Source organism: Ascidia mentula, assembly GCF_947561715.1.
Source record: "Ascidia mentula chromosome 3 unlocalized genomic scaffold, kaAscMent1.1 SUPER_3_unloc_2, whole genome shotgun sequence".
NCBI classification, from domain to species: Eukaryota; Metazoa; Chordata; class Ascidiacea; order Phlebobranchia; family Ascidiidae; genus Ascidia; species Ascidia mentula.
The window spans coordinates 1-20,315 of NW_028113726.1; the positions used below are offsets into that span (position 1 = coordinate 1).

Genomic DNA, 20,315 nt, shown 5'->3' on the forward strand with positions numbered 1-20,315 from the left:
ACATGTGTGGGAATGTGGGCCGTGCCTGGAGGTAGTGCAATACCAGGACAACCCGTGGGCAGGTCGAAGCAAGCTCCGGCACCGTGCCCCCTGTCCAAAAATCAGGTTAATACAAAGACATGCAAGCGAATCGCTTGCGTCCCAGGTATTAAACTGAGAAGAACAGATACTACACTTGATCTTAGCTCTAAAGAGCCGAGAAGCGATGCCGCAACATCCACTGAGTCCGCAACGTCCGGAAGAGTCCGTCTCGCATTTGCTGCCAAATTTTATTCCGGTGAAAAATGAAAAAAAAAAAAAAATTTCCTGGTTTTTTTCCTACCGTTTTTGGCAGGCCATTCAAATTAGTTTGTTCACCACATGACGTCACAAACGGACCCATGACCCACCTCCCAACCCCCGACACGACTCCTCCTGACCGTAACAGGCGAATCCCCCCCGTAGAAACTTCGTTTCTACCTTACGTTTTGCTCTACATCAGAGGATTAGTAAAAGACGGGGATAGCGCGAACGCAGTCCCCACTAGCAGAAATTGTACGGCCGAGTTACCCACATTTGGGGTAATCGCAAGGGTCAGCTAAGCCTAAGTGCAATGGCTAAGCCTCGCCCTGGGCCCACCGCCGGCCTGATCACGGTGAAGGCCCCCGTCAGGTAAGTATGCTTTGCACAGCTTCTTGAGAGGTAGCATTTTTGTCGTCCGTCCTTGTGTTTGCCGCATTGTGCATTTCACGGCTTGTTTTATCTGGTCTCCGACAAGCACAACAACCAAATGTGCCGTTAAATTAATTGCTCTCCCGTCCTCCCTCTCTACCTCTCTTTCCTTGGCGTGTGCATACAGACGACACACACGCACTCATGGGATGCACCGCTGTTTCGTGCAATTGTTTTGCGAATGATTAACAGATGGTTATTCCCACATGTGTGGGAATGTGGGCCGTGCCTGGAGGTAGTGCAATACCAGGACAACCCGTGGGCAGGTCGAAGCAAGCTCCGGCACCGTGCCCCCTGTCCAAAAATCAGGTTAATACAAAGACATGCAAGCGAATCGCTTGCGTCCCAGGTATTAAACTGAGAAGAACAGATACTACACTTGATCTTAGCTCTAAAGAGCCGAGAAGCGATGCCGCAACATCCACTGAGTCCGCAACGTCCGGAAGAGTCCGTCTCGCATTTGCTGCCAAATTTTATTCCGGTGAAAAATGAAAAAAAAAAAAAAATTTCCTGGTTTTTTTCCTACCGTTTTTGGCAGGCCATTCAAATTAGTTTGTTCACCACATGACGTCACAAACGGACCCATGACCCACCTCCCAACCCCCGACACGACTCCTCCTGACCGTAACAGGCGAATCCCCCCCGTAGAAACTTCGTTTCTACCTTACGTTTTGCTCTACATCAGAGGATTAGTAAAAGACGGGGATAGCGCGAACGCAGTCCCCACTAGCAGAAATTGTACGGCCGAGTTACCCACATTTGGGGTAATCGCAAGGGTCAGCTAAGCCTAAGTGCAATGGCTAAGCCTCGCCCTGGGCCCACCGCCGGCCTGATCACGGTGAAGGCCCCCGTCAGGTAAGTATGCTTTGCACAGCTTCTTGAGAGGTAGCATTTTTGTCGTCCGTCCTTGTGTTTGCCGCATTGTGCATTTCACGGCTTGTTTTATCTGGTCTCCGACAAGCACAACAACCAAATGTGCCGTTAAATTAATTGCTCTCCCGTCCTCCCTCTCTACCTCTCTTTCCTTGGCGTGTGCATACAGACGACACACACGCACTCATGGGATGCACCGCTGTTTCGTGCAATTGTTTTGCGAATGATTAACAGATGGTTATTCCCACATGTGTGGGAATGTGGGCCGTGCCTGGAGGTAGTGCAATACCAGGACAACCCGTGGGCAGGTCGAAGCAAGCTCCGGCACCGTGCCCCCTGTCCAAAAATCAGGTTAATACAAAGACATGCAAGCGAATCGCTTGCGTCCCAGGTATTAAACTGAGAAGAACAGATACTACACTTGATCTTAGCTCTAAAGAGCCGAGAAGCGATGCCGCAACATCCACTGAGTCCGCAACGTCCGGAAGAGTCCGTCTCGCATTTGCTGCCAAATTTTATTCCGGTGAAAAATGAAAAAAAAAAAAAAATTTCCTGGTTTTTTTCCTACCGTTTTTGGCAGGCCATTCAAATTAGTTTGTTCACCACATGACGTCACAAACGGACCCATGACCCACCTCCCAACCCCCGACACGACTCCTCCTGACCGTAACAGGCGAATCCCCCCCGTAGAAACTTCGTTTCTACCTTACGTTTTGCTCTACATCAGAGGATTAGTAAAAGACGGGGATAGCGCGAACGCAGTCCCCACTAGCAGAAATTGTACGGCCGAGTTACCCACATTTGGGGTAATCGCAAGGGTCAGCTAAGCCTAAGTGCAATGGCTAAGCCTCGCCCTGGGCCCACCGCCGGCCTGATCACGGTGAAGGCCCCCGTCAGGTAAGTATGCTTTGCACAGCTTCTTGAGAGGTAGCATTTTTGTCGTCCGTCCTTGTGTTTGCCGCATTGTGCATTTCACGGCTTGTTTTATCTGGTCTCCGACAAGCACAACAACCAAATGTGCCGTTAAATTAATTGCTCTCCCGTCCTCCCTCTCTACCTCTCTTTCCTTGGCGTGTGCATACAGACGACACACACGCACTCATGGGATGCACCGCTGTTTCGTGCAATTGTTTTGCGAATGATTAACAGATGGTTATTCCCACATGTGTGGGAATGTGGGCCGTGCCTGGAGGTAGTGCAATACCAGGACAACCCGTGGGCAGGTCGAAGCAAGCTCCGGCACCGTGCCCCCTGTCCAAAAATCAGGTTAATACAAAGACATGCAAGCGAATCGCTTGCGTCCCAGGTATTAAACTGAGAAGAACAGATACTACACTTGATCTTAGCTCTAAAGAGCCGAGAAGCGATGCCGCAACATCCACTGAGTCCGCAACGTCCGGAAGAGTCCGTCTCGCATTTGCTGCCAAATTTTATTCCGGTGAAAAATGAAAAAAAAAAAAAAATTTCCTGGTTTTTTTCCTACCGTTTTTGGCAGGCCATTCAAATTAGTTTGTTCACCACATGACGTCACAAACGGACCCATGACCCACCTCCCAACCCCCGACACGACTCCTCCTGACCGTAACAGGCGAATCCCCCCCGTAGAAACTTCGTTTCTACCTTACGTTTTGCTCTACATCAGAGGATTAGTAAAAGACGGGGATAGCGCGAACGCAGTCCCCACTAGCAGAAATTGTACGGCCGAGTTACCCACATTTGGGGTAATCGCAAGGGTCAGCTAAGCCTAAGTGCAATGGCTAAGCCTCGCCCTGGGCCCACCGCCGGCCTGATCACGGTGAAGGCCCCCGTCAGGTAAGTATGCTTTGCACAGCTTCTTGAGAGGTAGCATTTTTGTCGTCCGTCCTTGTGTTTGCCGCATTGTGCATTTCACGGCTTGTTTTATCTGGTCTCCGACAAGCACAACAACCAAATGTGCCGTTAAATTAATTGCTCTCCCGTCCTCCCTCTCTACCTCTCTTTCCTTGGCGTGTGCATACAGACGACACACACGCACTCATGGGATGCACCGCTGTTTCGTGCAATTGTTTTGCGAATGATTAACAGATGGTTATTCCCACATGTGTGGGAATGTGGGCCGTGCCTGGAGGTAGTGCAATACCAGGACAACCCGTGGGCAGGTCGAAGCAAGCTCCGGCACCGTGCCCCCTGTCCAAAAATCAGGTTAATACAAAGACATGCAAGCGAATCGCTTGCGTCCCAGGTATTAAACTGAGAAGAACAGATACTACACTTGATCTTAGCTCTAAAGAGCCGAGAAGCGATGCCGCAACATCCACTGAGTCCGCAACGTCCGGAAGAGTCCGTCTCGCATTTGCTGCCAAATTTTATTCCGGTGAAAAATGAAAAAAAAAAAAAAATTTCCTGGTTTTTTTCCTACCGTTTTTGGCAGGCCATTCAAATTAGTTTGTTCACCACATGACGTCACAAACGGACCCATGACCCACCTCCCAACCCCCGACACGACTCCTCCTGACCGTAACAGGCGAATCCCCCCCGTAGAAACTTCGTTTCTACCTTACGTTTTGCTCTACATCAGAGGATTAGTAAAAGACGGGGATAGCGCGAACGCAGTCCCCACTAGCAGAAATTGTACGGCCGAGTTACCCACATTTGGGGTAATCGCAAGGGTCAGCTAAGCCTAAGTGCAATGGCTAAGCCTCGCCCTGGGCCCACCGCCGGCCTGATCACGGTGAAGGCCCCCGTCAGGTAAGTATGCTTTGCACAGCTTCTTGAGAGGTAGCATTTTTGTCGTCCGTCCTTGTGTTTGCCGCATTGTGCATTTCACGGCTTGTTTTATCTGGTCTCCGACAAGCACAACAACCAAATGTGCCGTTAAATTAATTGCTCTCCCGTCCTCCCTCTCTACCTCTCTTTCCTTGGCGTGTGCATACAGACGACACACACGCACTCATGGGATGCACCGCTGTTTCGTGCAATTGTTTTGCGAATGATTAACAGATGGTTATTCCCACATGTGTGGGAATGTGGGCCGTGCCTGGAGGTAGTGCAATACCAGGACAACCCGTGGGCAGGTCGAAGCAAGCTCCGGCACCGTGCCCCCTGTCCAAAAATCAGGTTAATACAAAGACATGCAAGCGAATCGCTTGCGTCCCAGGTATTAAACTGAGAAGAACAGATACTACACTTGATCTTAGCTCTAAAGAGCCGAGAAGCGATGCCGCAACATCCACTGAGTCCGCAACGTCCGGAAGAGTCCGTCTCGCATTTGCTGCCAAATTTTATTCCGGTGAAAAATGAAAAAAAAAAAAAAATTTCCTGGTTTTTTTCCTACCGTTTTTGGCAGGCCATTCAAATTAGTTTGTTCACCACATGACGTCACAAACGGACCCATGACCCACCTCCCAACCCCCGACACGACTCCTCCTGACCGTAACAGGCGAATCCCCCCCGTAGAAACTTCGTTTCTACCTTACGTTTTGCTCTACATCAGAGGATTAGTAAAAGACGGGGATAGCGCGAACGCAGTCCCCACTAGCAGAAATTGTACGGCCGAGTTACCCACATTTGGGGTAATCGCAAGGGTCAGCTAAGCCTAAGTGCAATGGCTAAGCCTCGCCCTGGGCCCACCGCCGGCCTGATCACGGTGAAGGCCCCCGTCAGGTAAGTATGCTTTGCACAGCTTCTTGAGAGGTAGCATTTTTGTCGTCCGTCCTTGTGTTTGCCGCATTGTGCATTTCACGGCTTGTTTTATCTGGTCTCCGACAAGCACAACAACCAAATGTGCCGTTAAATTAATTGCTCTCCCGTCCTCCCTCTCTACCTCTCTTTCCTTGGCGTGTGCATACAGACGACACACACGCACTCATGGGATGCACCGCTGTTTCGTGCAATTGTTTTGCGAATGATTAACAGATGGTTATTCCCACATGTGTGGGAATGTGGGCCGTGCCTGGAGGTAGTGCAATACCAGGACAACCCGTGGGCAGGTCGAAGCAAGCTCCGGCACCGTGCCCCCTGTCCAAAAATCAGGTTAATACAAAGACATGCAAGCGAATCGCTTGCGTCCCAGGTATTAAACTGAGAAGAACAGATACTACACTTGATCTTAGCTCTAAAGAGCCGAGAAGCGATGCCGCAACATCCACTGAGTCCGCAACGTCCGGAAGAGTCCGTCTCGCATTTGCTGCCAAATTTTATTCCGGTGAAAAATGAAAAAAAAAAAAAAATTTCCTGGTTTTTTTCCTACCGTTTTTGGCAGGCCATTCAAATTAGTTTGTTCACCACATGACGTCACAAACGGACCCATGACCCACCTCCCAACCCCCGACACGACTCCTCCTGACCGTAACAGGCGAATCCCCCCCGTAGAAACTTCGTTTCTACCTTACGTTTTGCTCTACATCAGAGGATTAGTAAAAGACGGGGATAGCGCGAACGCAGTCCCCACTAGCAGAAATTGTACGGCCGAGTTACCCACATTTGGGGTAATCGCAAGGGTCAGCTAAGCCTAAGTGCAATGGCTAAGCCTCGCCCTGGGCCCACCGCCGGCCTGATCACGGTGAAGGCCCCCGTCAGGTAAGTATGCTTTGCACAGCTTCTTGAGAGGTAGCATTTTTGTCGTCCGTCCTTGTGTTTGCCGCATTGTGCATTTCACGGCTTGTTTTATCTGGTCTCCGACAAGCACAACAACCAAATGTGCCGTTAAATTAATTGCTCTCCCGTCCTCCCTCTCTACCTCTCTTTCCTTGGCGTGTGCATACAGACGACACACACGCACTCATGGGATGCACCGCTGTTTCGTGCAATTGTTTTGCGAATGATTAACAGATGGTTATTCCCACATGTGTGGGAATGTGGGCCGTGCCTGGAGGTAGTGCAATACCAGGACAACCCGTGGGCAGGTCGAAGCAAGCTCCGGCACCGTGCCCCCTGTCCAAAAATCAGGTTAATACAAAGACATGCAAGCGAATCGCTTGCGTCCCAGGTATTAAACTGAGAAGAACAGATACTACACTTGATCTTAGCTCTAAAGAGCCGAGAAGCGATGCCGCAACATCCACTGAGTCCGCAACGTCCGGAAGAGTCCGTCTCGCATTTGCTGCCAAATTTTATTCCGGTGAAAAATGAAAAAAAAAAAAAAATTTCCTGGTTTTTTTCCTACCGTTTTTGGCAGGCCATTCAAATTAGTTTGTTCACCACATGACGTCACAAACGGACCCATGACCCACCTCCCAACCCCCGACACGACTCCTCCTGACCGTAACAGGCGAATCCCCCCCGTAGAAACTTCGTTTCTACCTTACGTTTTGCTCTACATCAGAGGATTAGTAAAAGACGGGGATAGCGCGAACGCAGTCCCCACTAGCAGAAATTGTACGGCCGAGTTACCCACATTTGGGGTAATCGCAAGGGTCAGCTAAGCCTAAGTGCAATGGCTAAGCCTCGCCCTGGGCCCACCGCCGGCCTGATCACGGTGAAGGCCCCCGTCAGGTAAGTATGCTTTGCACAGCTTCTTGAGAGGTAGCATTTTTGTCGTCCGTCCTTGTGTTTGCCGCATTGTGCATTTCACGGCTTGTTTTATCTGGTCTCCGACAAGCACAACAACCAAATGTGCCGTTAAATTAATTGCTCTCCCGTCCTCCCTCTCTACCTCTCTTTCCTTGGCGTGTGCATACAGACGACACACACGCACTCATGGGATGCACCGCTGTTTCGTGCAATTGTTTTGCGAATGATTAACAGATGGTTATTCCCACATGTGTGGGAATGTGGGCCGTGCCTGGAGGTAGTGCAATACCAGGACAACCCGTGGGCAGGTCGAAGCAAGCTCCGGCACCGTGCCCCCTGTCCAAAAATCAGGTTAATACAAAGACATGCAAGCGAATCGCTTGCGTCCCAGGTATTAAACTGAGAAGAACAGATACTACACTTGATCTTAGCTCTAAAGAGCCGAGAAGCGATGCCGCAACATCCACTGAGTCCGCAACGTCCGGAAGAGTCCGTCTCGCATTTGCTGCCAAATTTTATTCCGGTGAAAAATGAAAAAAAAAAAAAAATTTCCTGGTTTTTTTCCTACCGTTTTTGGCAGGCCATTCAAATTAGTTTGTTCACCACATGACGTCACAAACGGACCCATGACCCACCTCCCAACCCCCGACACGACTCCTCCTGACCGTAACAGGCGAATCCCCCCCGTAGAAACTTCGTTTCTACCTTACGTTTTGCTCTACATCAGAGGATTAGTAAAAGACGGGGATAGCGCGAACGCAGTCCCCACTAGCAGAAATTGTACGGCCGAGTTACCCACATTTGGGGTAATCGCAAGGGTCAGCTAAGCCTAAGTGCAATGGCTAAGCCTCGCCCTGGGCCCACCGCCGGCCTGATCACGGTGAAGGCCCCCGTCAGGTAAGTATGCTTTGCACAGCTTCTTGAGAGGTAGCATTTTTGTCGTCCGTCCTTGTGTTTGCCGCATTGTGCATTTCACGGCTTGTTTTATCTGGTCTCCGACAAGCACAACAACCAAATGTGCCGTTAAATTAATTGCTCTCGCCGTCCTCCCTCTCTACCTCTCTTTCCTTGGCGTGTGCATACAGACGACACACACGCACTCATGGGATGCACCGCTGTTTCGTGCAATTGTTTTGCGAATGATTAACAGATGGTTATTCCCACATGTGTGGGAATGTGGGCCGTGCCTGGAGGTAGTGCAATACCAGGACAACCCGTGGGCAGGTCGAAGCAAGCTCCGGCACCGTGCCCCCTGTCCAAAAATCAGGTTAATACAAAGACATGCAAGCGAATCGCTTGCGTCCCAGGTATTAAACTGAGAAGAACAGATACTACACTTGATCTTAGCTCTAAAGAGCCGAGAAGCGATGCCGCAACATCCACTGAGTCCGCAACGTCCGGAAGAGTCCGTCTCGCATTTGCTGCCAAATTTTATTCCGGTGAAAAATGAAAAAAAAAAAAAAATTTCCTGGTTTTTTTCCTACCGTTTTTGGCAGGCCATTCAAATTAGTTTGTTCACCACATGACGTCACAAACGGACCCATGACCCACCTCCCAACCCCCGACACGACTCCTCCTGACCGTAACAGGCGAATCCCCCCCGTAGAAACTTCGTTTCTACCTTACGTTTTGCTCTACATCAGAGGATTAGTAAAAGACGGGGATAGCGCGAACGCAGTCCCCACTAGCAGAAATTGTACGGCCGAGTTACCCACATTTGGGGTAATCGCAAGGGTCAGCTAAGCCTAAGTGCAATGGCTAAGCCTCGCCCTGGGCCCACCGCCGGCCTGATCACGGTGAAGGCCCCCGTCAGGTAAGTATGCTTTGCACAGCTTCTTGAGAGGTAGCATTTTTGTCGTCCGTCCTTGTGTTTGCCGCATTGTGCATTTCACGGCTTGTTTTATCTGGTCTCCGACAAGCACAACAACCAAATGTGCCGTTAAATTAATTGCTCTCCCGTCCTCCCTCTCTACCTCTCTTTCCTTGGCGTGTGCATACAGACGACACACACGCACTCATGGGATGCACCGCTGTTTCGTGCAATTGTTTTGCGAATGATTAACAGATGGTTATTCCCACATGTGTGGGAATGTGGGCCGTGCCTGGAGGTAGTGCAATACCAGGACAACCCGTGGGCAGGTCGAAGCAAGCTCCGGCACCGTGCCCCCTGTCCAAAAATCAGGTTAATACAAAGACATGCAAGCGAATCGCTTGCGTCCCAGGTATTAAACTGAGAAGAACAGATACTACACTTGATCTTAGCTCTAAAGAGCCGAGAAGCGATGCCGCAACATCCACTGAGTCCGCAACGTCCGGAAGAGTCCGTCTCGCATTTGCTGCCAAATTTTATTCCGGTGAAAAATGAAAAAAAAAAAAAAATTTCCTGGTTTTTTTCCTACCGTTTTTGGCAGGCCATTCAAATTAGTTTGTTCACCACATGACGTCACAAACGGACCCATGACCCACCTCCCAACCCCCGACACGACTCCTCCTGACCGTAACAGGCGAATCCCCCCCGTAGAAACTTCGTTTCTACCTTACGTTTTGCTCTACATCAGAGGATTAGTAAAAGACGGGGATAGCGCGAACGCAGTCCCCACTAGCAGAAATTGTACGGCCGAGTTACCCACATTTGGGGTAATCGCAAGGGTCAGCTAAGCCTAAGTGCAATGGCTAAGCCTCGCCCTGGGCCCACCGCCGGCCTGATCACGGTGAAGGCCCCCGTCAGGTAAGTATGCTTTGCACAGCTTCTTGAGAGGTAGCATTTTTGTCGTCCGTCCTTGTGTTTGCCGCATTGTGCATTTCACGGCTTGTTTTATCTGGTCTCCGACAAGCACAACAACCAAATGTGCCGTTAAATTAATTGCTCTCCCGTCCTCCCTCTCTACCTCTCTTTCCTTGGCGTGTGCATACAGACGACACACACGCACTCATGGGATGCACCGCTGTTTCGTGCAATTGTTTTGCGAATGATTAACAGATGGTTATTCCCACATGTGTGGGAATGTGGGCCGTGCCTGGAGGTAGTGCAATACCAGGACAACCCGTGGGCAGGTCGAAGCAAGCTCCGGCACCGTGCCCCCTGTCCAAAAATCAGGTTAATACAAAGACATGCAAGCGAATCGCTTGCGTCCCAGGTATTAAACTGAGAAGAACAGATACTACACTTGATCTTAGCTCTAAAGAGCCGAGAAGCGATGCCGCAACATCCACTGAGTCCGCAACGTCCGGAAGAGTCCGTCTCGCATTTGCTGCCAAATTTTATTCCGGTGAAAAATGAAAAAAAAAAAAAAATTTCCTGGTTTTTTTCCTACCGTTTTTGGCAGGCCATTCAAATTAGTTTGTTCACCACATGACGTCACAAACGGACCCATGACCCACCTCCCAACCCCCGACACGACTCCTCCTGACCGTAACAGGCGAATCCCCCCCGTAGAAACTTCGTTTCTACCTTACGTTTTGCTCTACATCAGAGGATTAGTAAAAGACGGGGATAGCGCGAACGCAGTCCCCACTAGCAGAAATTGTACGGCCGAGTTACCCACATTTGGGGTAATCGCAAGGGTCAGCTAAGCCTAAGTGCAATGGCTAAGCCTCGCCCTGGGCCCACCGCCGGCCTGATCACGGTGAAGGCCCCCGTCAGGTAAGTATGCTTTGCACAGCTTCTTGAGAGGTAGCATTTTTGTCGTCCGTCCTTGTGTTTGCCGCATTGTGCATTTCACGGCTTGTTTTATCTGGTCTCCGACAAGCACAACAACCAAATGTGCCGTTAAATTAATTGCTCTCCCGTCCTCCCTCTCTACCTCTCTTTCCTTGGCGTGTGCATACAGACGACACACACGCACTCATGGGATGCACCGCTGTTTCGTGCAATTGTTTTGCGAATGATTAACAGATGGTTATTCCCACATGTGTGGGAATGTGGGCCGTGCCTGGAGGTAGTGCAATACCAGGACAACCCGTGGGCAGGTCGAAGCAAGCTCCGGCACCGTGCCCCCTGTCCAAAAATCAGGTTAATACAAAGACATGCAAGCGAATCGCTTGCGTCCCAGGTATTAAACTGAGAAGAACAGATACTACACTTGATCTTAGCTCTAAAGAGCCGAGAAGCGATGCCGCAACATCCACTGAGTCCGCAACGTCCGGAAGAGTCCGTCTCGCATTTGCTGCCAAATTTTATTCCGGTGAAAAATGAAAAAAAAAAAAAAATTTCCTGGTTTTTTTCCTACCGTTTTTGGCAGGCCATTCAAATTAGTTTGTTCACCACATGACGTCACAAACGGACCCATGACCCACCTCCCAACCCCCGACACGACTCCTCCTGACCGTAACAGGCGAATCCCCCCCGTAGAAACTTCGTTTCTACCTTACGTTTTGCTCTACATCAGAGGATTAGTAAAAGACGGGGATAGCGCGAACGCAGTCCCCACTAGCAGAAATTGTACGGCCGAGTTACCCACATTTGGGGTAATCGCAAGGGTCAGCTAAGCCTAAGTGCAATGGCTAAGCCTCGCCCTGGGCCCACCGCCGGCCTGATCACGGTGAAGGCCCCCGTCAGGTAAGTATGCTTTGCACAGCTTCTTGAGAGGTAGCATTTTTGTCGTCCGTCCTTGTGTTTGCCGCATTGTGCATTTCACGGCTTGTTTTATCTGGTCTCCGACAAGCACAACAACCAAATGTGCCGTTAAATTAATTGCTCTCCCGTCCTCCCTCTCTACCTCTCTTTCCTTGGCGTGTGCATACAGACGACACACACGCACTCATGGGATGCACCGCTGTTTCGTGCAATTGTTTTGCGAATGATTAACAGATGGTTATTCCCACATGTGTGGGAATGTGGGCCGTGCCTGGAGGTAGTGCAATACCAGGACAACCCGTGGGCAGGTCGAAGCAAGCTCCGGCACCGTGCCCCCTGTCCAAAAATCAGGTTAATACAAAGACATGCAAGCGAATCGCTTGCGTCCCAGGTATTAAACTGAGAAGAACAGATACTACACTTGATCTTAGCTCTAAAGAGCCGAGAAGCGATGCCGCAACATCCACTGAGTCCGCAACGTCCGGAAGAGTCCGTCTCGCATTTGCTGCCAAATTTTATTCCGGTGAAAAATGAAAAAAAAAAAAAAATTTCCTGGTTTTTTTCCTACCGTTTTTGGCAGGCCATTCAAATTAGTTTGTTCACCACATGACGTCACAAACGGACCCATGACCCACCTCCCAACCCCCGACACGACTCCTCCTGACCGTAACAGGCGAATCCCCCCCGTAGAAACTTCGTTTCTACCTTACGTTTTGCTCTACATCAGAGGATTAGTAAAAGACGGGGATAGCGCGAACGCAGTCCCCACTAGCAGAAATTGTACGGCCGAGTTACCCACATTTGGGGTAATCGCAAGGGTCAGCTAAGCCTAAGTGCAATGGCTAAGCCTCGCCCTGGGCCCACCGCCGGCCTGATCACGGTGAAGGCCCCCGTCAGGTAAGTATGCTTTGCACAGCTTCTTGAGAGGTAGCATTTTTGTCGTCCGTCCTTGTGTTTGCCGCATTGTGCATTTCACGGCTTGTTTTATCTGGTCTCCGACAAGCACAACAACCAAATGTGCCGTTAAATTAATTGCTCTCCCGTCCTCCCTCTCTACCTCTCTTTCCTTGGCGTGTGCATACAGACGACACACACGCACTCATGGGATGCACCGCTGTTTCGTGCAATTGTTTTGCGAATGATTAACAGATGGTTATTCCCACATGTGTGGGAATGTGGGCCGTGCCTGGAGGTAGTGCAATACCAGGACAACCCGTGGGCAGGTCGAAGCAAGCTCCGGCACCGTGCCCCCTGTCCAAAAATCAGGTTAATACAAAGACATGCAAGCGAATCGCTTGCGTCCCAGGTATTAAACTGAGAAGAACAGATACTACACTTGATCTTAGCTCTAAAGAGCCGAGAAGCGATGCCGCAACATCCACTGAGTCCGCAACGTCCGGAAGAGTCCGTCTCGCATTTGCTGCCAAATTTTATTCCGGTGAAAAATGAAAAAAAAAAAAAAATTTCCTGGTTTTTTTCCTACCGTTTTTGGCAGGCCATTCAAATTAGTTTGTTCACCACATGACGTCACAAACGGACCCATGACCCACCTCCCAACCCCCGACACGACTCCTCCTGACCGTAACAGGCGAATCCCCCCCGTAGAAACTTCGTTTCTACCTTACGTTTTGCTCTACATCAGAGGATTAGTAAAAGACGGGGATAGCGCGAACGCAGTCCCCACTAGCAGAAATTGTACGGCCGAGTTACCCACATTTGGGGTAATCGCAAGGGTCAGCTAAGCCTAAGTGCAATGGCTAAGCCTCGCCCTGGGCCCACCGCCGGCCTGATCACGGTGAAGGCCCCCGTCAGGTAAGTATGCTTTGCACAGCTTCTTGAGAGGTAGCATTTTTGTCGTCCGTCCTTGTGTTTGCCGCATTGTGCATTTCACGGCTTGTTTTATCTGGTCTCCGACAAGCACAACAACCAAATGTGCCGTTAAATTAATTGCTCTCCCGTCCTCCCTCTCTACCTCTCTTTCCTTGGCGTGTGCATACAGACGACACACACGCACTCATGGGATGCACCGCTGTTTCGTGCAATTGTTTTGCGAATGATTAACAGATGGTTATTCCCACATGTGTGGGAATGTGGGCCGTGCCTGGAGGTAGTGCAATACCAGGACAACCCGTGGGCAGGTCGAAGCAAGCTCCGGCACCGTGCCCCCTGTCCAAAAATCAGGTTAATACAAAGACATGCAAGCGAATCGCTTGCGTCCCAGGTATTAAACTGAGAAGAACAGATACTACACTTGATCTTAGCTCTAAAGAGCCGAGAAGCGATGCCGCAACATCCACTGAGTCCGCAACGTCCGGAAGAGTCCGTCTCGCATTTGCTGCCAAATTTTATTCCGGTGAAAAATGAAAAAAAAAAAAAAATTTCCTGGTTTTTTTCCTACCGTTTTTGGCAGGCCATTCAAATTAGTTTGTTCACCACATGACGTCACAAACGGACCCATGACCCACCTCCCAACCCCCGACACGACTCCTCCTGACCGTAACAGGCGAATCCCCCCCGTAGAAACTTCGTTTCTACCTTACGTTTTGCTCTACATCAGAGGATTAGTAAAAGACGGGGATAGCGCGAACGCAGTCCCCACTAGCAGAAATTGTACGGCCGAGTTACCCACATTTGGGGTAATCGCAAGGGTCAGCTAAGCCTAAGTGCAATGGCTAAGCCTCGCCCTGGGCCCACCGCCGGCCTGATCACGGTGAAGGCCCCCGTCAGGTAAGTATGCTTTGCACAGCTTCTTGAGAGGTAGCATTTTTGTCGTCCGTCCTTGTGTTTGCCGCATTGTGCATTTCACGGCTTGTTTTATCTGGTCTCCGACAAGCACAACAACCAAATGTGCCGTTAAATTAATTGCTCTCCCGTCCTCCCTCTCTACCTCTCTTTCCTTGGCGTGTGCATACAGACGACACACACGCACTCATGGGATGCACCGCTGTTTCGTGCAATTGTTTTGCGAATGATTAACAGATGGTTATTCCCACATGTGTGGGAATGTGGGCCGTGCCTGGAGGTAGTGCAATACCAGGACAACCCGTGGGCAGGTCGAAGCAAGCTCCGGCACCGTGCCCCCTGTCCAAAAATCAGGTTAATACAAAGACATGCAAGCGAATCGCTTGCGTCCCAGGTATTAAACTGAGAAGAACAGAGTTCGGTGTACTGGTACCAACCCGGGTGTTAGACGGGTGGACCATTCGCCATGCCGAAAGGGCTGGTTTGCAACCGTGGCCTCCGGTCGCCATCGCAAGCGACAGCAACCGGGCGAGGGGGTGTTGGATAGGCGAGTTCGCCCGTCCGATGACAGACAAGTAATCTGTCGGGTTCGATTAAACCGCGCCGAACCGGGGTCATAAGACTGCGGTCGTGCGAGGGCACTATGGCCCCTCTGGGTATAAAATGGAAGGAACCCAGGTCTAAAACCCTCCCCGAGAAAGAAGGTCGGGGAGCCGACTACCCAAAGGGAGCAGACGGGGAACCAACGTGGGGGGTTATTTCTGGTAACTACAGGGATGAGTCGGATGATCGCTCACCGACCAGAAGCAGAGCCCTGAAGGAACCACGGTTTGCTCGGGTAGCCAACCCCTTCTTAGCTCTAAAGAGCCGAGAAGCGATGCCGCAACATCCACTGAGTCCGCAACGTCCGGAAGAGTCCGTCTCGCATTTGCTGCCAAATTTTATTCCGGTGAAAAATGAAAAAAAAAAAAAAATTTCCTGGTTTTTTTCCTACCGTTTTTGGCAGGCCATTCAAATTAGTTTGTTCACCACATGACGTCACAAACGGACCCATGACCCACCTCCCAACCCCCGACACGACTCCTCCTGACCGTAACAGGCGAATCCCCCCCGTAGAAACTTCGTTTCTACCTTACGTTTTGCTCTACATCAGAGGATTAGTAAAAGACGGGGATAGCGCGAACGCAGTCCCCACTAGCAGAAATTGTACGGCCGAGTTACCCACATTTGGGGTAATCGCAAGGGTCAGCTAAGCCTAAGTGCAATGGCTAAGCCTCGCCCTGGGCCCACCGCCGGCCTGATCACGGTGAAGGCCCCCGTCAGGTAAGTATGCTTTGCACAGCTTCTTGAGAGGTAGCATTTTTGTCGTCCGTCCTTGTGTTTGCCGCATTGTGCATTTCACGGCTTGTTTTATCTGGTCTCCGACAAGCACAACAACCAAATGTGCCGTTAAATTAATTGCTCTCCCGTCCTCCCTCTCTACCTCTCTTTCCTTGGCGTGTGCATACAGACGACACACACGCACTCATGGGATGCACCGCTGTTTCGTGCAATTGTTTTGCGAATGATTAACAGATGGTTATTCCCACATGTGTGGGAATGTGGGCCGTGCCTGGAGGTAGTGCAATACCAGGACAACCCGTGGGCAGGTCGAAGCAAGCTCCGGCACCGTGCCCCCTGTCCAAAAATCAGGTTAATACAAAGACATGCAAGCGAATCGCTTGCGTCCCAGGTATTAAACTGAGAAGAACAGATACTACACTTGATCTTAGCTCTAAAGAGCCGAGAAGCGATGCCGCAACATCCACTGAGTCCGCAACGTCCGGAAGAGTCCGTCTCGCATTTGCTGCCAAATTTTATTCCGGTGAAAAATGAAAAAAAAAAAAAAATTTCCTGGTTTTTTTCCTACCGTTTTTGGCAGGCCATTCAAATTAGTTTGTTCACCACATGACGTCACAAACGGACCCATGACCCACCTCCCAACCCCCGACACGACTCCTCCTGACCGTAACAGGCGAATCCCCCCCGTAGAAACTTCGTTTCTACCTTACGTTTTGCTCTACATCAGAGGATTAGTAAAAGACGGGGATAGCGCGAACGCAGTCCCCACTAGCAGAAATTGTACGGCCGAGTTACCCACATTTGGGGTAATCGCAAGGGTCAGCTAAGCCTAAGTGCAATGGCTAAGCCTCGCCCTGGGCCCACCGCCGGCCTGATCACGGTGAAGGCCCCCGTCAGGTAAGTATGCTTTGCACAGCTTCTTGAGAGGTAGCATTTTTGTCGTCCGTCCTTGTGTTTGCCGCATTGTGCATTTCACGGCTTGTTTTATCTGGTCTCCGACAAGCACAACAACCAAATGTGCCGTTAAATTAATTGCTCTCCCGTCCTCCCTCTCTACCTCTCTTTCCTTGGCGTGTGCATACAGACGACACACACGCACTCATGGGATGCACCGCTGTTTCGTGCAATTGTTTTGCGAATGATTAACAGATGGTTATTCCCACATGTGTGGGAATGTGGGCCGTGCCTGGAGGTAGTGCAATACCAGGACAACCCGTGGGCAGGTCGAAGCAAGCTCCGGCACCGTGCCCCCTGTCCAAAAATCAGGTTAATACAAAGACATGCAAGCGAATCGCTTGCGTCCCAGGTATTAAACTGAGAAGAACAGATACTACACTTGATCTTAGCTCTAAAGAGCCGAGAAGCGATGCCGCAACATCCACTGAGTCCGCAACGTCCGGAAGAGTCCGTCTCGCATTTGCTGCCAAATTTTATTCCGGTGAAAAATGAAAAAAAAAAAAAAATTTCCTGGTTTTTTTCCTACCGTTTTTGGCAGGCCATTCAAATTAGTTTGTTCACCACATGACGTCACAAACGGACCCATGACCCACCTCCCAACCCCCGACACGACTCCTCCTGACCGTAACAGGCGAATCCCCCCCGTAGAAACTTCGTTTCTACCTTACGTTTTGCTCTACATCAGAGGATTAGTAAAAGACGGGGATAGCGCGAACGCAGTCCCCACTAGCAGAAATTGTACGGCCGAGTTACCCACATTTGGGGTAATCGCAAGGGTCAGCTAAGCCTAAGTGCAATGGCTAAGCCTCGCCCTGGGCCCACCGCCGGCCTGATCACGGTGAAGGCCCCCGTCAGGTAAGTATGCTTTGCACAGCTTCTTGAGAGGTAGCATTTTTGTCGTCCGTCCTTGTGTTTGCCGCATTGTGCATTTCACGGCTTGTTTTATCTGGTCTCCGACAAGCACAACAACCAAATGTGCCGTTAAATTAATTGCTCTCCCGTCCTCCCTCTCTACCTCTCTTTCCTTGGCGTGTGCATACAGACGACACACACGCACTCATGGGATGCACCGCTGTTTCGTGCAATTGTTTTGCGAATGATTAACAGATGGTTATTCCCACATGTGTGGGAATGTGGGCCGTGCCTGGAGGTAGTGCAATACCAGGACAACCCGTGGGCAGGTCGAAGCAAGCTCCGGCACCGTGCCCCCTGTCCAAAAATCAGGTTAATACAAAGACATGCAAGCGAATCGCTTGCGTCCCAGGTATTAAACTGAGAAGAACAGATACTACACTTGATCTTAGCTCTAAAGAGCCGAGAAGCGATGCCGCAACATCCACTGAGTCCGCAACGTCCGGAAGAGTCCGTCTCGCATTTGCTGCCAAATTTTATTCCGGTGAAAAATGAAAAAAAAAAAAAAATTTCCTGGTTTTTTTCCTACCGTTTTTGGCAGGCCATTCAAATTAGTTTGTTCACCACATGACGTCACAAACGGACCCATGACCCACCTCCCAACCCCCGACACGACTCCTCCTGACCGTAACAGGCGAATCCCCCCCGTAGAAACTTCGTTTCTACCTTACGTTTTGCTCTACATCAGAGGATTAGTAAAAGACGGGGATAGCGCGAACGCAGTCCCCACTAGCAGAAATTGTACGGCCGAGTTACCCACATTTGGGGTAATCGCAAGGGTCAGCTAAGCCTAAGTGCAATGGCTAAGCCTCGCCCTGGGCCCACCGCCGGCCTGATCACGGTGAAGGCCCCCGTCAGGTAAGTATGCTTTGCACAGCTTCTTGAGAGGTAGCATTTTTGTCGTCCGTCCTTGTGTTTGCCGCATTGTGCATTTCACGGCTTGTTTTATCTGGTCTCCGACAAGCACAACAACCAAATGTGCCGTTAAATTAATTGCTCTCCCGTCCTCCCTCTCTACCTCTCTTTCCTTGGCGTGTGCATACAGACGACACACACGCACTCATGGGATGCACCGCTGTTTCGTGCAATTGTTTTGCGAATGATTAACAGATGGTTATTCCCACATGTGTGGGAATGTGGGCCGTGCCTGGAGGTAGTGCAATACCAGGACAACCCGTGGGCAGGTCGAAGCAAGCTCCGGCACCGTGCCCCCTGTCCAAAAATCAGGTTAATACAAAGACATGCAAGCGAATCGCTTGCGTCCCAGGTATTAAACTGAGAAGAACAGATACTACACTTGATCTTAGCTCTAAAGAGCCGAGAAGCGATGCCGCAACATCCACTGAGTCCGCAACGTCCGGAAGAGTCCGTCTCGCATTTGCTGCCAAATTTTATTCCGGTGAAAAATGAAAAAAAAAAAAAAATTTCCTGGTTTTTTTCCTACCGTTTTTGGCAGGCCATTCAAATTAGTTTGTTCACCACATGACGTCACAAACGGACCCATGACCCACCTCCCAACCCCCGACACGACTCCTCCTGACCGTAACAGGCGAATCCCCCCCGTAGAAACTTCGTTTCTACCTTACGTTTTGCTCTACATCAGAGGATTAGTAAAAGACGGGGATAGCGCGAACGCAGTCCCCACTAGCAGAAATTGTACGGCCGAGTTACCCACATTTGGGGTAATCGCAAGGGTCAGCTAAGCCTAAGTGCAATGGCTAAGCCTCGCCCTGGGCCCACCGCCGGCCTGATCACGGTGAAGGCCCCCGTCAGGTAAGTATGCTTTGCACAGCTTCTTGAGAGGTAGCATTTTTGTCGTCCGTCCTTGTGTTTGCCGCATTGTGCATTTCACGGCTTGTTTTATCTGGTCTCCGACAAGCACAACAACCAAATGTGCCGTTAAATTAATTGCTCTCCCGTCCTCCCTCTCTACCTCTCTTTCCTTGGCGTGTGCATACAGACGACACACACGCACTCATGGGATGCACCGCTGTTTCGTGCAATTGTTTTGCGAATGATTAACAGATGGTTATTCCCACATGTGTGGGAATGTGGGCCGTGCCTGGAGGTAGTGCAATACCAGGACAACCCGTGGGCAGGTCGAAGCAAGCTCCGGCACCGTGCCCCCTGTCCAAAAATCAGGTTAATACAAAGACATGCAAGCGAATCGCTTGCGTCCCAGGTATTAAACTGAGAAGAACAGATACTACACTTGATCTTAGCTCTAAAGAGCCGAGAAGCGATGCCGCAACATCCACTGAGTCCGCAACGTCCGGAAGAGTCCGTCTCGCATTTGCTGCCAAATTTTATTCCGGTGAAAAATGAAAAAAAAAAAAAAATTTCCTGGTTTTTTTCCTACCGTTTTTGGCAGGCCATTCAAATTAGTTTGTTCACCACATGACGTCACAAACGGACCCATGACCCACCTCCCAACCCCCGACACGACTCCTCCTGACCGTAACAGGCGAATCCCCCCCGTAGAAACTTCGTTTCTACCTTACGTTTTGCTCTACATCAGAGGATTAGTAAAAGACGGGGATAGCGCGAACGCAGTCCCCACTAGCAGAAATTGTACGGCCGAGTTACCCACATTTGGGGTAATCGCAAGGGTCAGCTAAGCCTAAGTGCAATGGCTAAGCCTCGCCCTGGGCCCACCGCCGGCCTGATCACGGTGAAGGCCCCCGTCAGGTAAGTATGCTTTGCACAGCTTCTT

General features: G+C 50.4%; 43 non-coding genes and 1 pseudogene across 43 annotated transcripts; all 44 read right to left on the bottom strand.

The window, feature by feature from the left end:
* Nucleotides 1–9: 9 nt before the first annotated feature.
* LOC145917056 (U2 spliceosomal RNA) lies at nt 10–207 on the bottom strand. Its single transcript, XR_014405120.1, has one exon. It is a non-coding gene; the product is annotated as a U2 spliceosomal RNA (small nuclear RNA).
* Nucleotides 208–495: 288 nt separating this feature from the next.
* Nucleotides 496–659, bottom strand: LOC145917049 (U1 spliceosomal RNA). The gene has a single exon (XR_014405114.1). It is a non-coding gene; the product is annotated as a U1 spliceosomal RNA (small nuclear RNA).
* Nucleotides 660–924: 265 nt separating this feature from the next.
* Nucleotides 925–1,122, bottom strand: LOC145917057 (U2 spliceosomal RNA). The gene has a single exon (XR_014405121.1). It is a non-coding gene; the product is annotated as a U2 spliceosomal RNA (small nuclear RNA).
* Nucleotides 1,123–1,410: 288 nt separating this feature from the next.
* On the bottom strand, nt 1,411–1,574 carry LOC145917124 (U1 spliceosomal RNA). Its single transcript, XR_014405183.1, has one exon. It is a non-coding gene; the product is annotated as a U1 spliceosomal RNA (small nuclear RNA).
* A 265-nt stretch (nt 1,575–1,839) lies between these two features.
* Nucleotides 1,840–2,037, bottom strand: LOC145917058 (U2 spliceosomal RNA). Its single transcript, XR_014405122.1, has one exon. It is a non-coding gene; the product is annotated as a U2 spliceosomal RNA (small nuclear RNA).
* A 288-nt stretch (nt 2,038–2,325) lies between these two features.
* On the bottom strand, nt 2,326–2,489 carry LOC145917136 (U1 spliceosomal RNA). The gene has a single exon (XR_014405194.1). It is a non-coding gene; the product is annotated as a U1 spliceosomal RNA (small nuclear RNA).
* Nucleotides 2,490–2,754: 265 nt separating this feature from the next.
* Nucleotides 2,755–2,952, bottom strand: LOC145917059 (U2 spliceosomal RNA). Its single transcript, XR_014405123.1, has one exon. It is a non-coding gene; the product is annotated as a U2 spliceosomal RNA (small nuclear RNA).
* Nucleotides 2,953–3,240: 288 nt separating this feature from the next.
* Nucleotides 3,241–3,404, bottom strand: LOC145917148 (U1 spliceosomal RNA). The gene has a single exon (XR_014405205.1). It is a non-coding gene; the product is annotated as a U1 spliceosomal RNA (small nuclear RNA).
* A 265-nt stretch (nt 3,405–3,669) lies between these two features.
* LOC145917060 (U2 spliceosomal RNA) lies at nt 3,670–3,867 on the bottom strand. Its single transcript, XR_014405124.1, has one exon. It is a non-coding gene; the product is annotated as a U2 spliceosomal RNA (small nuclear RNA).
* A 288-nt stretch (nt 3,868–4,155) lies between these two features.
* On the bottom strand, nt 4,156–4,319 carry LOC145917159 (U1 spliceosomal RNA). Its single transcript, XR_014405216.1, has one exon. It is a non-coding gene; the product is annotated as a U1 spliceosomal RNA (small nuclear RNA).
* Nucleotides 4,320–4,584: 265 nt separating this feature from the next.
* On the bottom strand, nt 4,585–4,782 carry LOC145917061 (U2 spliceosomal RNA). The gene has a single exon (XR_014405125.1). It is a non-coding gene; the product is annotated as a U2 spliceosomal RNA (small nuclear RNA).
* Nucleotides 4,783–5,070: 288 nt separating this feature from the next.
* Nucleotides 5,071–5,234, bottom strand: LOC145917055 (U1 spliceosomal RNA). The gene has a single exon (XR_014405119.1). It is a non-coding gene; the product is annotated as a U1 spliceosomal RNA (small nuclear RNA).
* Nucleotides 5,235–5,499: 265 nt separating this feature from the next.
* Nucleotides 5,500–5,697, bottom strand: LOC145917062 (U2 spliceosomal RNA). The gene has a single exon (XR_014405126.1). It is a non-coding gene; the product is annotated as a U2 spliceosomal RNA (small nuclear RNA).
* A 288-nt stretch (nt 5,698–5,985) lies between these two features.
* LOC145917066 (U1 spliceosomal RNA) lies at nt 5,986–6,149 on the bottom strand. The gene has a single exon (XR_014405130.1). It is a non-coding gene; the product is annotated as a U1 spliceosomal RNA (small nuclear RNA).
* A 265-nt stretch (nt 6,150–6,414) lies between these two features.
* Nucleotides 6,415–6,612, bottom strand: LOC145917063 (U2 spliceosomal RNA). Its single transcript, XR_014405127.1, has one exon. It is a non-coding gene; the product is annotated as a U2 spliceosomal RNA (small nuclear RNA).
* A 288-nt stretch (nt 6,613–6,900) lies between these two features.
* LOC145917078 (U1 spliceosomal RNA) lies at nt 6,901–7,064 on the bottom strand. Its single transcript, XR_014405141.1, has one exon. It is a non-coding gene; the product is annotated as a U1 spliceosomal RNA (small nuclear RNA).
* A 265-nt stretch (nt 7,065–7,329) lies between these two features.
* LOC145917064 (U2 spliceosomal RNA) lies at nt 7,330–7,527 on the bottom strand. Its single transcript, XR_014405128.1, has one exon. It is a non-coding gene; the product is annotated as a U2 spliceosomal RNA (small nuclear RNA).
* Nucleotides 7,528–7,815: 288 nt separating this feature from the next.
* On the bottom strand, nt 7,816–7,979 carry LOC145917090 (U1 spliceosomal RNA). The gene has a single exon (XR_014405152.1). It is a non-coding gene; the product is annotated as a U1 spliceosomal RNA (small nuclear RNA).
* Nucleotides 7,980–8,245: 266 nt separating this feature from the next.
* On the bottom strand, nt 8,246–8,443 carry LOC145917065 (U2 spliceosomal RNA). The gene has a single exon (XR_014405129.1). It is a non-coding gene; the product is annotated as a U2 spliceosomal RNA (small nuclear RNA).
* Nucleotides 8,444–8,731: 288 nt separating this feature from the next.
* LOC145917101 (U1 spliceosomal RNA) lies at nt 8,732–8,895 on the bottom strand. Its single transcript, XR_014405163.1, has one exon. It is a non-coding gene; the product is annotated as a U1 spliceosomal RNA (small nuclear RNA).
* A 265-nt stretch (nt 8,896–9,160) lies between these two features.
* On the bottom strand, nt 9,161–9,358 carry LOC145917067 (U2 spliceosomal RNA). The gene has a single exon (XR_014405131.1). It is a non-coding gene; the product is annotated as a U2 spliceosomal RNA (small nuclear RNA).
* A 288-nt stretch (nt 9,359–9,646) lies between these two features.
* Nucleotides 9,647–9,810, bottom strand: LOC145917113 (U1 spliceosomal RNA). The gene has a single exon (XR_014405174.1). It is a non-coding gene; the product is annotated as a U1 spliceosomal RNA (small nuclear RNA).
* A 265-nt stretch (nt 9,811–10,075) lies between these two features.
* LOC145917068 (U2 spliceosomal RNA) lies at nt 10,076–10,273 on the bottom strand. The gene has a single exon (XR_014405132.1). It is a non-coding gene; the product is annotated as a U2 spliceosomal RNA (small nuclear RNA).
* Nucleotides 10,274–10,561: 288 nt separating this feature from the next.
* Nucleotides 10,562–10,725, bottom strand: LOC145917120 (U1 spliceosomal RNA). Its single transcript, XR_014405179.1, has one exon. It is a non-coding gene; the product is annotated as a U1 spliceosomal RNA (small nuclear RNA).
* A 265-nt stretch (nt 10,726–10,990) lies between these two features.
* LOC145917070 (U2 spliceosomal RNA) lies at nt 10,991–11,188 on the bottom strand. The gene has a single exon (XR_014405133.1). It is a non-coding gene; the product is annotated as a U2 spliceosomal RNA (small nuclear RNA).
* Nucleotides 11,189–11,476: 288 nt separating this feature from the next.
* Nucleotides 11,477–11,640, bottom strand: LOC145917121 (U1 spliceosomal RNA). Its single transcript, XR_014405180.1, has one exon. It is a non-coding gene; the product is annotated as a U1 spliceosomal RNA (small nuclear RNA).
* Nucleotides 11,641–11,905: 265 nt separating this feature from the next.
* Nucleotides 11,906–12,103, bottom strand: LOC145917071 (U2 spliceosomal RNA). Its single transcript, XR_014405134.1, has one exon. It is a non-coding gene; the product is annotated as a U2 spliceosomal RNA (small nuclear RNA).
* Nucleotides 12,104–12,391: 288 nt separating this feature from the next.
* LOC145917122 (U1 spliceosomal RNA) lies at nt 12,392–12,555 on the bottom strand. Its single transcript, XR_014405181.1, has one exon. It is a non-coding gene; the product is annotated as a U1 spliceosomal RNA (small nuclear RNA).
* A 265-nt stretch (nt 12,556–12,820) lies between these two features.
* LOC145917072 (U2 spliceosomal RNA) lies at nt 12,821–13,018 on the bottom strand. The gene has a single exon (XR_014405135.1). It is a non-coding gene; the product is annotated as a U2 spliceosomal RNA (small nuclear RNA).
* A 288-nt stretch (nt 13,019–13,306) lies between these two features.
* Nucleotides 13,307–13,470, bottom strand: LOC145917123 (U1 spliceosomal RNA). Its single transcript, XR_014405182.1, has one exon. It is a non-coding gene; the product is annotated as a U1 spliceosomal RNA (small nuclear RNA).
* A 265-nt stretch (nt 13,471–13,735) lies between these two features.
* LOC145917073 (U2 spliceosomal RNA) lies at nt 13,736–13,933 on the bottom strand. Its single transcript, XR_014405136.1, has one exon. It is a non-coding gene; the product is annotated as a U2 spliceosomal RNA (small nuclear RNA).
* Nucleotides 13,934–14,221: 288 nt separating this feature from the next.
* LOC145917125 (U1 spliceosomal RNA) lies at nt 14,222–14,385 on the bottom strand. The gene has a single exon (XR_014405184.1). It is a non-coding gene; the product is annotated as a U1 spliceosomal RNA (small nuclear RNA).
* Nucleotides 14,386–14,650: 265 nt separating this feature from the next.
* LOC145917119 (U2 spliceosomal RNA) lies at nt 14,651–14,872 on the bottom strand (annotated as a pseudogene).
* Nucleotides 14,873–15,559: 687 nt separating this feature from the next.
* LOC145917126 (U1 spliceosomal RNA) lies at nt 15,560–15,723 on the bottom strand. Its single transcript, XR_014405185.1, has one exon. It is a non-coding gene; the product is annotated as a U1 spliceosomal RNA (small nuclear RNA).
* A 265-nt stretch (nt 15,724–15,988) lies between these two features.
* On the bottom strand, nt 15,989–16,186 carry LOC145917074 (U2 spliceosomal RNA). Its single transcript, XR_014405137.1, has one exon. It is a non-coding gene; the product is annotated as a U2 spliceosomal RNA (small nuclear RNA).
* A 288-nt stretch (nt 16,187–16,474) lies between these two features.
* Nucleotides 16,475–16,638, bottom strand: LOC145917127 (U1 spliceosomal RNA). Its single transcript, XR_014405186.1, has one exon. It is a non-coding gene; the product is annotated as a U1 spliceosomal RNA (small nuclear RNA).
* Nucleotides 16,639–16,903: 265 nt separating this feature from the next.
* On the bottom strand, nt 16,904–17,101 carry LOC145917075 (U2 spliceosomal RNA). Its single transcript, XR_014405138.1, has one exon. It is a non-coding gene; the product is annotated as a U2 spliceosomal RNA (small nuclear RNA).
* A 288-nt stretch (nt 17,102–17,389) lies between these two features.
* On the bottom strand, nt 17,390–17,553 carry LOC145917129 (U1 spliceosomal RNA). The gene has a single exon (XR_014405187.1). It is a non-coding gene; the product is annotated as a U1 spliceosomal RNA (small nuclear RNA).
* A 265-nt stretch (nt 17,554–17,818) lies between these two features.
* On the bottom strand, nt 17,819–18,016 carry LOC145917076 (U2 spliceosomal RNA). Its single transcript, XR_014405139.1, has one exon. It is a non-coding gene; the product is annotated as a U2 spliceosomal RNA (small nuclear RNA).
* A 288-nt stretch (nt 18,017–18,304) lies between these two features.
* LOC145917130 (U1 spliceosomal RNA) lies at nt 18,305–18,468 on the bottom strand. The gene has a single exon (XR_014405188.1). It is a non-coding gene; the product is annotated as a U1 spliceosomal RNA (small nuclear RNA).
* Nucleotides 18,469–18,733: 265 nt separating this feature from the next.
* LOC145917077 (U2 spliceosomal RNA) lies at nt 18,734–18,931 on the bottom strand. Its single transcript, XR_014405140.1, has one exon. It is a non-coding gene; the product is annotated as a U2 spliceosomal RNA (small nuclear RNA).
* Nucleotides 18,932–19,219: 288 nt separating this feature from the next.
* LOC145917131 (U1 spliceosomal RNA) lies at nt 19,220–19,383 on the bottom strand. The gene has a single exon (XR_014405189.1). It is a non-coding gene; the product is annotated as a U1 spliceosomal RNA (small nuclear RNA).
* Nucleotides 19,384–19,648: 265 nt separating this feature from the next.
* LOC145917079 (U2 spliceosomal RNA) lies at nt 19,649–19,846 on the bottom strand. Its single transcript, XR_014405142.1, has one exon. It is a non-coding gene; the product is annotated as a U2 spliceosomal RNA (small nuclear RNA).
* A 288-nt stretch (nt 19,847–20,134) lies between these two features.
* LOC145917132 (U1 spliceosomal RNA) lies at nt 20,135–20,298 on the bottom strand. Its single transcript, XR_014405190.1, has one exon. It is a non-coding gene; the product is annotated as a U1 spliceosomal RNA (small nuclear RNA).
* Nucleotides 20,299–20,315: the final 17 nt, after the last annotated feature.